Consider the following 14,830-nt stretch of genomic DNA (forward strand, 5'->3'; position numbering starts at 1 on the left):
CAATTGTAAAATGAAAATGTCATGCTTTGCAAAAGTGTGAAAAATGCATGTAACGTAAGAATGCATAAGTCTTAATACTTTATCTTTCTTAATTAACAAAAACAGAAGCAAATGAACAGAAGAGAAATCAAAATCAAATCAACATTTGGTATGGCCAGCCTCTGCCTGCAAAGCAGCATCACTTCTAGCTACACTTGTACACAGTTTTTGAAGGAACTCCTGTCTCTTCATGTAATCCCAGACAGACTTTTGATTTTGAGATCAGGGCTCTGTGGGGGCAAAACCAAAACTTCCAGGACTCCTTGTCTACCCTGTCTACCTTCACTACACTGAAGAGTTTTCTTAATGACATTGGCTGTATGTTTGGGGTCGTTATCCTGCTGCTGAATAAATTTGGGGCCAATCAAACACCTCCCTGTTGTATCTTTAGTCTGCTGCTTTACGTTTCCTTCGCTGACCACTGCGCATATGGTCCTCAACATTGCCAATTCCTTTGTGCTTCTTTAAAATATATTAAAAAGCACATCTTGAAATCCCAGTCTGTAGGTCTATGACATTGGCAAAACATCAGAAACCTATATTGACAGCTTAATAATGAGAAGAATTGAGGAATAATGCATGTCATGTTCCCAGTGTATTTGAAATTGGCATGGTATTTTACTACCTATTATTTGATGTTTAATTCATAAAAAACTCAATGTATAATTGTTATTTTAGAGTTACGTGTCTGCACACAAAATAGATTAAAACTTTCAGTGTGTTGTGTTTGTGTTTTGCTGCACAACATGACCCAACGCTCATGTACCATATGAGAGGATGTGCCCCAATCATTTGTTACACTGAGATTTTATAAGCATGATTCAAGCAGAAATTAAAGAAGGGAAAACATTGTCAATCATTGGCTACATTACAACAAATGGTCATCTCTTTACCAAGGATAACCTTACCAAGATCTGCCAAAGCTGTTTTTGTGCCTGAGTCTCGCCATCTCGTCACAAACAACTAGAAGTCCTGCATACAGAAGCTCAGAACTTCACAAACAACCTCTTAGTAAAATCTTTATGTTACGTGGGGGATGCCGGTTCCACTCGGAGAAGGGGGTACAGGGTCCGGCCCGTTATCCACTTGAGTAGTGCATAGGAAATGGGACAGGCGTCCAGAGCAGATAGAGAAAGCGTGTGGTTGGGTAGGGAGTGATGACAGGATAGGATCAAAAACAGGGCCAATATTAATAAGGGGAAAGTGCAGGGGTTAGCTTGTGATTGTGAGATATATATATATGAGCCATAAAATAATAAGTGAAGGAGAAATGCTTTTGATGACGGGGAATGCCCAAAGCGAGGTTCGATCCGTGGAGTCTATGCTCTCCTAATCATGGAACTAAAGCTCTACCGCTACACCTGGAAGGCGTGGCAGAAACAGCCGGGGATGAGCACAAAAGCGTTAACTCCTTGTTCAACAAGCAATTACTTCTCAGAGCGATGTGCGCTCTGATACAGGTTACCACTAAGTTAGCCAATAAGTTGTTTTCATTTTCTCAGAAACGAAAACTTAGATAGTGGACTAAGATAACATTTATTGGTCCTTCAAGAACATCCTATATAAAGGAGGGTTATAAAGGCATGTGGTAATTCTTTGAAAAGATTCTGCTGTCAATCATGTCTTCTAGAGAAGCATGTAAGTACAGGTGTGTATACAGTAATACCTCGAGATACGAGTTTAATTCGTTCCGTGACCTTGCTCGTATCTCAAATTGCTCGTATCTCAAAGCAATTTTCCCCATTTAAATTAATTGAAATCCCATTAATCCATTCCAGCTTGCAAAATTCCACTCCAGTTGTTTTGTTTATGTGTTTTGAAAAAATGTACAGTACCTGTATTTATAAATGACAAATATTGTATAAAAACATACAGTAATAAAAGAGAAAGTTAAAAAAAATAAACTGTTTTTACTTTAAGGAAGATGCGAACAGAGGTTGAGGGAGGAGTAAACAGGCGGAGTAAACTCGCTACTGTACACTCTTAATGCTACTTTACACTTACATGGAACTTAACTAAACTTCACTAAAATTAACGAACTTAAGTGAAATTCTCTTAACTGAAATAATTGCTACAATTTCTGTTTTCTTTACATTAATTTTGCTTAATTTTCTTCATCGCTTTTCTCTTCACTTTTTTTTTCCTTTTTTGTCACTCTTTCCTCACTAACATCTGCCGGTCGTTTTAATAAAAACCTGTCCAGTCAGCATATCGGATGCGGTGTAGTCGCACAAGTTAAAATTTTTTAACGGATCCAACGCTCAAAACGGATCCGAAAATTACGGATCCGCAGATGGTCGGCACCTCACGCAGCCCCTTTGCGACTCTCCATAGGAAATGAATGACTTTCGGTTTATCGACCGTCGTTTGTCGTGTGCAGTGGAAAGGTGGCTTTAACCGAGTGAGACGCGGGAAGCTGAGGCGGGGGAAACAGAGCACACATGGTTGTTGGGGATCTTTGTTTCGGCGGCGGCTCGGATGCTCGTATCTCAAAAATTTGCTCGTATCTCAAGGCAAAAATTTGGTCGAATCCAGCATTCGGTTACGATGAGCTCAAAGCGGCAAAAAACGCTTCACTCCTTTTTTATAAAAATGTCAAGCAGTGCAAGTTGGCATATGGTATCCGAATTGTGTTGCACAATGTTTAGTAACTCTGCCTGTTGCTCTTGTTGAATAATTAGCAAGTTTTAATTTAAAGGATTATAAGGAAAAATAGCTGCTTTGACAAACGTTATATAAACTCTTTTATAACGTCTTTTGTTTTAACAAGTGTGTTATCAAAACCCTTCAAATAAGAATAAAGATAATGTTGAACTGAGATTTCAAGTATGTGTCACTGTATGTACACGACAGAGACGAGGACGACGAATAGTGACATTAAAGATGTCATTTTAATAATAAGGTGCAGGTAAATCACACATACATACAACATAGTAAAGACGATAACCGACAATGAAAACAAAACAAAAAAAAAAACAGATAACACTAGACATTTCGCCCCCCCCACTTTTTAAATGATGGCTACGCCCCTGGTGCAGGACAAAAGACAGTGCAGGACAAAAAACAGTGTAGACAAAAAGTTACAAGACAATACAAAAAGTACAAAAAATATAATACACAAAAGACAATAAACAGTAAACAGAAACAGTACTGACCAGTGTAAATACTGTATGTAAATACTGAATGTTCAAACAATATTTCATGCAGTAATACTAGAATGAACACAGCAGGTTTCTTAGCAGTAGGTCCTTGAGATAATGTATAGAATTGTGCAAAAACAGCAAACAACTGAAATATTGTACAGTATGTGCAAAATGACTGGAATATTGGACAGTTTATGCAAAAGAGCAAAAAAGTGTGCAAAACAGCATGTAAACAGTTTGATGGATTTAAGCAGCATGTAAACAGTTTGATGTGTCAGTGTGTGTGTGTGGTGTAGGTCTGTGCAGTCCATACAGACTAATCAGGTAATCATGAACCATCAGAATGAGGAAAAATGTGTTTTCATCAGTGATTTTGACTGTGGCATGTAGGGCTGTAGCTATCGAATATTTTAGTAATCAAGTATTCTACTGAAAATTTTATCGATTAATTGAGTAATCGGATAAAATGTATTTTTGCTTAATTAAAGAGCAATATTAAATGTACAAGAGAAAATAAGACAAGTCTCTTAAAATGAACAACTAATTGGTTTACTTTTTTTAGAAAAATGAACTTTTATTTTTTAAACGCATAGTATGCAATATTTTCTATCAAAAATAAACATTCAGATATTACCCATTGTTTCTCTGTCTGTACTTGTACTGTGAACAATGACAAAGTTGACTGAAAAGAATTAAGTCAGGTCTGTAGCCAGCCTATTGAAAGGCTTTTTTTTTTTCAAAAAGTGGGCCTTTTTGCAGTTTTTCTCCTCCTTTTGTATTTAATTATGAGGTTCAAATACTTCATTTTGGTGACCTTTTATGCACTAATTTGTGCTGGATTAGCTTGTCTGCTGGTATCTTAACGAGCACGCTTTTTGATGCACCTAAATTATTTACTGCATTGTTGTCAAATTGCTTCCTCATGTACCACCTTTGTCAGTCCATACACAGTTCATAAGTTTAAAGACCACACTAACAACAGAATAACGTAACACGTAACATAAATCCCGATGACGCCCGAGATAGGCACAGGCTCCCTGAGACCCGAGGTGTAATGATAGGCATTCTATCATGTAACCACAAGGTGGCAGTATAGCTTTTGCTTATGGTGTGGATAGACGAACAAGAAGATGGAAGTTGTCGAATATAACATGCTGTGGAAGTCTATAAAAATAAAACATAGATTCCTGCATAAATGTTCATGTGTGACTTCTAGTATAACAGAAGGCAGAACATAACACGAGGTAGTTCGGATAAGTGGTAGAAAATGAGTGAGAGTGAGTGAGTAACATAAATCAATGTAAGGAAATGAGCTAGCGGAAATGATATGGGAGACGAGTTAATTCTTTCTCTAATCTTCTTCGCTGATTCTGCTTTGGCTCTGGGAGCTCGCTTTGTGATTTCTCCTGAACCAACTGTGGAGTTATTATTATTATTATTATTATTATTATTCTGAGGAGATTGATGTGGGCAACGAGGATCAAGCACCAGTCAAATTGCCAACACATTGTGTGGTTTTCAACGTGATCATACGTGCTTTTACTAAACTTAGCTTAGATTGGTCTGATGCTTGACAATCGCTAGCTAACTTCACACCGCCTTCCATCTCCATGCAGTTGTCTCCCATTTTTTGCAAACCCTCCACACTGAGGTGTCGAGATTGTGGAATAATCCTTACTCTGCCTGTGTTTCCTCAGCCACTCCTGACTACTCAGCCATCGTGGGCCAAGATGAACATGGATATGCCAAGGGTTAAAGAGACACTTACAAGCTATCTTTATGCTTCATTGACTGCATGAAGAAAGTCTGCTCTCCCATTAAGACCCTGTTTCACCACGCTGGCCTTATATCGAAGGTCTACTATCTTGCAGGTTAAGCTGGTGTGGTGCTGCACACAATGGCCATTTTGACCTGCTAAAGAAACTTGTCTGCTGTAAGAAAGGAATCCTTACACCCGAAGCCTAGGGTTTCCATAGATGGCCCTAGGAAATCACCACTGCTGCCACCAGGTTCACTTCCAGAAGCAAATCGTACCAGTGCCAGGTTATCCCATTAGGCCTAGTCTTATCACTTACCCTTACAAAGTTGGTGGAGGCTGCTATGGCATCACTGCATCCAAGGGCATCAATGTACTCAATTATCCAGATGACTGTCTCATCTTGGCTCATTGAGGGACATGGCAGCCAGGTATTGAGAGGCTGTGCTTGCCCACATGAGGTCTCTAGGCCTCAGGCTCAACCCAATGAAGTGTGTGCTTTCTCCTTTTCAAAGAGCCACGTTCTTGTGGACAGTTTGGGATTCGTACCTTTCTAATGTGGACAATCCCCAGTTCTCACCTTCGGTCCCATCTTAGGCATATCACTGTTACAAGGCTATTCCAATGGATGCCTCCCTCTCAGGTGGAGAAGTGGTCCTAGACAGCCTTCCTGCCCATAGGGCTTCTGTTTTCATTTCACACAGATTGCCTGAAGACGGGAGCTGTTTTTTTACTGCTGAAACACTTCCTCCTGAAACTCAGGGGCTACTACATTGATGTCTCCTACATCAATCATTAGGGCAGTTTGCTCCCTCTTTTCAGGTTGGCTCACCAGATCTTGTTCTAGATATAGACCAGATTTCTCTCACTGAGAGCAATTTATGTCTTGTGTATATATCCATTCGGAGGCATTAACCAGTTTGGCTCTTTTATTAAACACGTGAACATATACGCAAGTATAAATATAACACGAACTGAACATGTGCTTCATCTCACGCGAAGTCTCTCTTCTTCGTCTCCTTGGACTCTCGCCTCTGTCACTCTATGTGGCCCCCTAATGGTTGGATGTTGTAACACATACAATAACATGTAATACCCTCACACCTGCCCCTTTTAGACAAATACTTCAGGGACATTTCTGTTAACTGTATGAATTTAACATCATTCACATTCTTTTCTCTTTTTTTTATAACTTTACAACACAATATTTGTACTGTTAATAACTTATACCTGTTTCTTTTAAACCCTAAATAACATTACCACAACAGTACCTGATACTATGGCTACACATCAAAACTCAGATTTTTTTGTGTTGTGTACGTTTATTCTCAATGCAAAATTTGCATCTTTCTATCCTTTTCCTGAGATCTTCAGAAATACCAGGCCACCACAGTCTCTTTACCCCTTGCCCTGCATTTCGACAATCCTTGGTGTCCCTCGTGAATTCTGTTAAGGACCTCATGTCTCATTACTTTAGGAATGACTATGCAATTCCCAAGCACTAACAGTCCATCACTCACTGATAAGAAATTCTTCCATTTGTAAAAACACTGTATGCTGTTAGAGATGCTTTTTGTACATTCTGGCCATCCTTCTTTTACGAATTTCTCCACAATCAGTAACTGTTCATCCTTTTGTGTCTCTGTTTTTATTTCTGTCAGCTTCCGCTGTGATACCGGCAAACCTTTGATGACTGCATTCACATGACAACTTATGTCGGCTGTTAAGAAGTCCTCTGTGACATTTAATGGACTGCGTGATAATGCGTCCACAACCACCAAGGTTTTGCCAGGAGCATACTCTGCTTTTACATTAAACCTCATGAGTCTCATCAGAAGCCTTCTCAATTTGAGCGTACCTTGTTTCTGAACTTGTGAGTCGTCTGGAACAATATGCAACCAGCTTCCAGTCGTTATTGTCCTTTTGCAGTAACACGCCGCCGACTCCGTAACTGCTAGCGTCTGCTGATACCACTGTTTCTTTTCCAGGATCATAGTGTGCTAGAACTGGTGCTTTAATGAGTGCGTTCTTGAGGTTGCTGAATGCGCTTTTCTGTGATTGATCCCATGTCCATGCACTACTTTTCTTGAGCAGTTCATACAAAGGTACCCTCTTCCGTTGCCAGGTTTGGAATGTATTTGCCCATATAGTTTATAAGGCCTAACACTCTCCTCAGTTCATTTACATTTTTAGGCTCTTGCAAGTCTCTTATTGCACATACCTTTTCAGGATCTGCCCTGACACCCTGTGCATCCATTATGTGCCCCAGAAAACTCAACCCTGCCTTCCTGAACACACATTTCTCCTTATTGAGTTTGAGATCCACACTTTCCATCCTTTTTAACACTTCCTTTAGGTGTTTGTCATGCTCTGCTTCATCCTTCCTGTACTCGATAACATCGTCCATATACACAGCCACTCCATTTAGGTCTCCCAGAAGCTCACACGTTTTTCTTTGGAAGATTTCTGGAGCTATGCTAATTCCGAACGGGAGTCTTTTGAAACAGTAGCATCCCATCGGGGTGATGAATGTTGTCAACAGGCTGCTTTCATGACTTAATGGAATCTGCCAGAATCCAGATGCTGCGCCCAAGGACGTGAAGACGCTTGCTCCTGCTAATTTAGCCCAGCTTTCTTCTGTAGTGGGAAGCATGTATCTCTCTCTTTTCATGTGTATTGCATATGGCTCTGCACCTTCTTTCAAGTGAATTTTCACAGGCTCTGTTTTCATAGTGCTGCCTCCCTCAAAAACTGTGCTTATTTGCTCTATCCTTTTAACCAGTCCCATTTCTGGAGCAGTTTCTCTACTCAGAAGATTACCAACAGTTTCTCCTGTGATCACGTACACAATAATGTCATACTTTCTGCCTTTCTGTTCAGCTTTTGCAGTAAACTGTCCTGTACACTTCAGTGGTCCCCCTGGGCTATCTAGTACTATGTTTGAGTGCTGGAGTTGGGTGCTTCGCTGAAGCTTTTTAAATGTCTCTGTATTTATTACATTAACATCAGCCCAGTGTCTATCTTAAACCTAACTGGCGTATCATCAATATTAAGCAACACAGTCCATTTAGCTTCTTCACTTTCATTTATGTTACTCACTGCGCCCAGGTAAAAGCTCTCGTTGCTTTCTCTTGCTGTCACTTGTCTCCCAGTTTTTGATTTACACATTCTTGCCCAGTGTCCTTTCCTTTTGCACTTTTTGCATTCTGAGCTTGTTGCTGGACATTTTCTGATATCTGTGTGTCCTGTTTTATCACACAACGGCCACACTCTGTATCTTCTTTTCTTTTCTCACTTCATCTTTTGTATTTCTCTCTCGACAAGGGCCTATTTGCTGCCTTTGTTGACTGTTTGGAGGTCACTTCTTGCACGCTGCTCATTGACTGACCCTTTTCCTGGCTGATCCGCTTTGCAACATCCTCGGCCTGCCGTGTCATCTGCACCACTGTTTCCAGGGTAAGTGCTGTCATAAGCTGCATTCTTCTGGAAAGTTCTTTATCCTTGATTCCTACTACGAGTCTGTCTCTTATGTGCTCATTTCAGGTGGCACCAAATTCGCAGTACTCACTGAGCTCGTAAAGTGCTCTGATGTAGTACTCCGCGTTTTCCCCAGGCTTTTGTACTCTTTGATGGAAGCAAGCCCGATCGTGTATAACATTTCTTTTCGGCATGATATATTTGTCAAACTTTCCAAGAACAGTCTCATAATACTCTGCACTTTCTCCCTCCGCAAATGTAAATGATTTGAAAATATTCTCTGCTTCAATGCCCAAAGCATATATTAGAGTACTTACAGTATCTGTACCTCTTTATCCTCTTTACTTAGTTTTGTAGCGGTCCTGTAATGTGAGAATCTCTGTTGCCACGCTGGCCATTCTTCCGGAAGGTAAAAGCTGAAATGTTCAGGTGGATTAAACTTGGCCATCTTTCTAGGCCATTTTTTCCTCTTCAACGTGAAGTCCACTTAAAATACTCCGTCATTCATAGTCATACACATACATGTAATACATCATTCGAAACTGTGAAGTGTCTACTTTTATTTGAGTGCCTTCATATTAACAACAAAACGCTGTGCTTTTGGCAAATAAAGAAAATATCCTGGTTGTGCATTCAGACATCTCTGTGAACTTGCCCTTCTTCCTGAAACACGTTACAAACATGAACTGATAACTCCGCCAATACTTATCACACGAACATGATACATATGTCTAATGAAAGCATGAAATGTCTACTTTTAAATGAGGTAATTAAAATCGAAAGCAAATATTGTCTTTTTGTGTAATCTGTATGTAAGTAAAGAGAGGTACAGTTTTTCTGGCTCAACCTCATTACCACTAATGTGATCCTACCTACCACCGTGCTCACCATTCATATGAAAATTACCTGAGCGGGCTATGCAAATAAGATCAACGCCCCCAAACAATGCTATAAGAAGCACAAACAGATTTTAACAGATTCATTCACTTATCAACGCGCTGGGAAGATGAAACGCTTTACAGCTGAGGAAGTTTCCTCAGATGAAGAGCAGGACTCCAACGACGAACGTTTGTATTTTGAAGAGCGACTTGATCCAGCTGAGGATATAATTTCTGAAGAGTAAGTTTTACTTACATTTGTTGAAATCTTGTGTGATGTAAAATTATATATACTGTATTGTATACAGACTATTTGCAAGCAGATATTAAGAGTGACTTTATAGAAACGTCTTGTAATTGGCAACTTTTATTTACCTTAAAATCTTAGTTCTTATTAAGCTGTATGCTGATTAATGTAATGTGAATATACAATATGTTATATGGCAATATCACTATTTATAATATATTTTGACTAGTTTTTATGCCTCAGCTAGTCTTTTTTACCTGACTATCTGTTTGGGTGTAAATGTATCGATGTCATGTCGATGAGCTGTAAATGTGCTCGGAGATATGTCATGTGTTAATGTTTAGCCATAAATATGTCCGGTAATGGCCCGTTAACAAACATATACAGCGCATCTCTGTACCCAATTATTTTATCTCAGCTATGCTTAACTGCCTTAGTTATTGCTTTATAAGTTTGTTACTGTGGAGAATTCATTATATAAATTATTAAAAACTTTTGTAGGAATGTGGCTGCATCACTCTTGTCTTCACCTGCACCGGCTGCAACACTTTCACCTTCGTTTGATGCTCGCACGGGGGCACGCAGCAACGAGAACAATAAGGAGTACGTCCACATGTAACCATTTTTTTCTATTATGCGTGCAGAATATTTGTATTACTGATGTGGAAAATACATTATATTAATTGTGTTGCTTTGTACTTTGAAAATACAGGATACTAATTATGATTTTTTTTAGGAATGTGGCTGCAACACGTTCACCTTCGTCTGATACTCGCACGAGGGCACGCAGCAACGCGAGCGACATTCATCCAGTGTAAGCCACATTTACCCTTTTTTATGTTCTCAGTATTAGTAATACTGGTGTGTTGCTTTGTACTTTGCAAAACATTGATACTAATTATGATATTTCTTTTTAGGAATGTGGCTGCAACACGTTCTCCTTCGTCCGATACTCGCACGAGGGTACGCAGCAACGCAACTGGGAACAAAAAAGAGTACGTCCAAATGTACCCATTTTTCTGTTATATTGTATATTAGTATATACTAGTTATATATTATTATTACTAATGTGTTGCTTAGTACTTTGGAAAATACACGATGAGACTAATTATGTTGTTTTTTTTTTTTTTTAGGAATGTGTCTGCATCACCTTTACCTTTACCATCACCTGCTACTCACACACACCTTAGGTCTCTTTCAGTTCTCAAAGCAACTGAGACTAATGTGTGTTCAGTTAAATAGGAACTGTTTTGAGCAATGGCATGACTACATTTAAACTCCATTCTCAAAGATTCACAGTGTGTGATGGCTTACAAATGTATATCTTATTTTTTATATTGTAAAGAATCATTCCATACAATAAAGCTTCTTGACTCTTGACTCAATAAAGCTTCTTGACTCTTATTGTATTGTTCATGTTTTTTTACCATTGGTAAAATAAAAGTCTTATTTTGTCAAGTACAGATATAAAAGTCTTTTGTACTTTATTGTACACTATTTTATTAAACTACAAGCAAAAGATTTTCTCTTTGAGTCTCCCCACACTCATTCTTTTGTCAACACAATCCAGACTAAGCCATTAGGGGGTTGGGCCTCCTCAGGTGTGAATCATCAATATTCATGACCATTGACCCGCCCTCGCATATTGCCTTTACACAACAAAAACTGTCTTACAAAAGTTAAATCAATGTATTGTTTCATGTGAATGAGTGGGTAAAATGGTTTTTACATCTTTTTGTAGCAAATTCTCAACTCTACAAGAGTAGAGAACTTTATTGTTTGTGAACAAATGTTTAGTATGTGTTTCTTGGCCTTATTTCAGCAACTTTTCTTTTTCTTTTTTTACTAACCACGCATAAACATCATTTACTTAAAAATACAAACATGTACATACATTTTACTTACAAAATATTGTAGCCCAGTTTGTGCTGAATACAGTGTTATGTGATATTAGCCATTAATATGTTTTGAAGTAACTGAAAAAAGACGAAATGTAAGCGCATGTCAGAACCTCTGCCAGTATCACAAAATGGTCAGACCCCAGAGGGTTAAATATGTAACCTGGTTCACCTAGTGTAGTTCCCTCGAAAGGGAACTACACTAGGTTAAATATGTAACCTGGTTCACTAATTAGGGAACAAGCTGTGATGCTGGACACACTCCGGAAGTGTCACACTTCCTTCAGACAAGTAGAAGCTATGAAGTAATGTTACGTAGATAACCTTTTAGGGTCTTGCCGGTGCACTCTGCTTTGTTGCATCACCTCCTTAGCCAATAGATTGGCATGATTTCACACAGAGCTTCAGACAACTCTTCTGCGAGGAGCATTTCCATAGCATCATCCATGACGCAATGTCTCGTTCCCTTCTCAGGGAACCGGGATACATACTTAATACGTTTTTTAGTTTTAAATTTAAATTTAGGGTTAAATAAGGAAAATTACAATATTAGGGCAGTTGATTAATAATACTGCCTAGACAAGGCCATCCTTCAAAAATCAACACGAAAAAAATACAAAAGCCGTATAAAGCTTGAGTGTGACCCAGTAATGACTTTATTTTAGCGAGTTTCAAAATGCTGTGTGTGGTGCAAAATTAACACAGGCCATGCAATTAACATCATCCTCACAGTGAATATGTGATAGAAGCATCATGCTCTGGGTTAATTTTCAGTCTCAGAGTCTGAAAGTCTTGTTAAAATAGAAGGGAAAATGGATGGCACAAATTAAAGAAAGATAAAAATGTAATACATGTAATGAATGTTGTACTTTGTAAGTTCAGATTTGATTCTGTGGTACTGTTTGGGGCAAAAACCAAAAAAAAAAAAAAAAAACATTCAAAATTGAATGCTTGAATTTGAATCAAGAATCTGGATCAAGTCTGCAAGAAAAAGTGGGTGACACGACTCCAAATCTGTGTGCAAAGCTGCTAGGAGCTCACACACTTAAAACTGTCATTGCAGCAAAACATAGCAAATAGTTTGTAGCAAGGAGTAGTTTGAAGGGTTAAGATATTTATGCAGGCAGAAGTGGGTCTGTGACCAGTGCTGAGAATGGCTGTAGGACTGGATGGCTGCTTGCCTGTGCTGGATTACCTCCACCCCCAATACCCTCCCCTGTTGCAAGTTGTGTGTTTATGGTGTACTGATTATGTGTTTATGTTGCTGAGGTGTTTTTCCTGTTCCCATACTGTACTCCCCACAAGAGCATAGTCTGGGGGTTGTTTTTTTCTCCTCCCTTCCCTCATGTTACAGTATGTTGTATTTCTTCTTCAATCCCCTTTTCCTGTCCTGACCCCCATTTTAAATACTGATGTCATGTCCTGAGAAAACCTTATTATAAATGTTTTAGCCTTTAAAACCAAATCATATAGAATGATGTGTTTTTAATTGTTTCACTTTTTCCAGTGTAGTGTAAATAAATCTGCACTTTGACATTGCAAGCTGATTAGGAAGCATGGATATTCAGTAAACAAACAGTGAAGAGTAAGGGGCTATGAATGTATTTAATGTTTCAAGATCAGAGTCACAGCATACAGTGTGGAATAATTTCTAAATCAAACAGAAATATCATCTCCTTATTTATATATTTTCTTTCTTTCTTTCTTTTTTAAATAATCATCTATAATAATCATTTTAAGTCCATTATTAATACACTTTTTTCATCTTATCAGGTTTCTGATTTTCAACAAAGAATGTAAGCTCTGGTACACAGCAGATTTAATCTGAAAAAAAAAAAAGAGTTTTCCCTAATGTGAATTTTTGTGCTTCTTTAGTCAAACCCATTTTTAAACCATAATGCTGCCATGATTATTAATGTAGAAAATTTAAGTATTTACCAAATAGTAGTCAGAAATATGGTAAAAATCCTGCAGTTGCTTTTGAAAAGGAAAACAGAAAGGTTTATTAATTTATGAAGATGAGTGTCTCTAAAATGAGATGAACAAAACTGGCCAGTGCTTAAAGCAGTGGTAACATACATTCTGTTTTTTAATGAAATGGAGGCAATCACATTCACCATGCTGCTTTTTAGTTTAAATGTCACTGCAAGAGGCCCAAGAACAAGAGGACTTCATACTTGCCTTCATTACACACAGTGACTCATCACCTGAAACCAGTGACTATAACTTACTGAATGAACAGCCAGAATAAGATTGTTAGGGCTTGGACATTTTGGTTCTTTCTAAAGAGCAGACAACCTTCCTGTTCCTTGTAAATTCTTTAAATCTTTAAACTGAAAAAAAAAAAAAGATCAGAAAAGATTTATATGCTGATCTCAGTGGTGGCTGAATTAAACTTGAACCTGTTGTCCTGTTCAAAAAATTAAGCATTTCATTCACTCATCAAACAAACAATAAACGGAATATTTACAAATATTTATTTATTTATTTATTTATTTATTTCTTACACTGAAAATGTACAGTTAAGTCTTCTTCTCTGTATATGATCTTTGCTTTGTATATGCTTTCTGAAAACCCGGAGCTTCATTAGGAGGAGAAAGTCTCCATTGTTCACAATTTCGCCCTCTAGTGGTTCAGCATAAAGTAGAATTTTTTTTAGTCTTTTAGTGTTTTTAAGCAGTGTTTTTTTTTGTATACCTCATGTCCATTTCCACTCTGGTGTGATTTGTTAAGGTTGGCCATGTTTCCTACCACAAATAATGATCACATGGTCAGAACGGTCCAACGGTCATTATTAGGGCCCGAGCACCGAATGGTGCGAAGCCCTATTGTTTTTGCTCAGGAGTATTATTATTATTTATTTTTTTTTCCCCGCACATTGGCCAATTGGGGTCCCTTAACAAAGTTATGGCGAATTCAGAGAAACAGAAAGTGTCTAATATCTAAAACAAAAAATGTCTTATTGTGATGACACGTGGTGTGTATGTTCGGCCAAGGATTCCGATCGCATCGATGTGCTTATTGTGAGTCCCGGGTATAGCGCCACCAACAGGCCCCAGGAAGTGTGTCAGTCATAAAGGTGGATTTTTTGACAGCTGCATGCGGTAAACTTTTAAATACTCCTCCTAGGGGATTCATGCAATTGAGACCAGACTTGGCCACCATGACGCAGAGATATTGCAGATGCGAAATTGCAAACGGATTTTTGATATCTCAAACACTGTTGCCATGGCATCGTGTCAAATTTTACTTTTATTTCAGGCATATTTAAGGCTTTTGGCATGCTTAGATTAACTTGAAATTTGACACATACATCACATTTGTCGGCTGTTAAGTGTGGACAAAAAGGTCAGACAAAGGTGTGTCTCTTAAGTGGCTCACTAGCGCCCCCG

The sequence above is a fragment of the Tachysurus vachellii genome, chromosome 7 (genome assembly GCF_030014155.1).
Source record: "Tachysurus vachellii isolate PV-2020 chromosome 7, HZAU_Pvac_v1, whole genome shotgun sequence".
In the NCBI taxonomy this organism is placed as follows: Eukaryota; Metazoa; Chordata; class Actinopteri; order Siluriformes; family Bagridae; genus Tachysurus; species Tachysurus vachellii.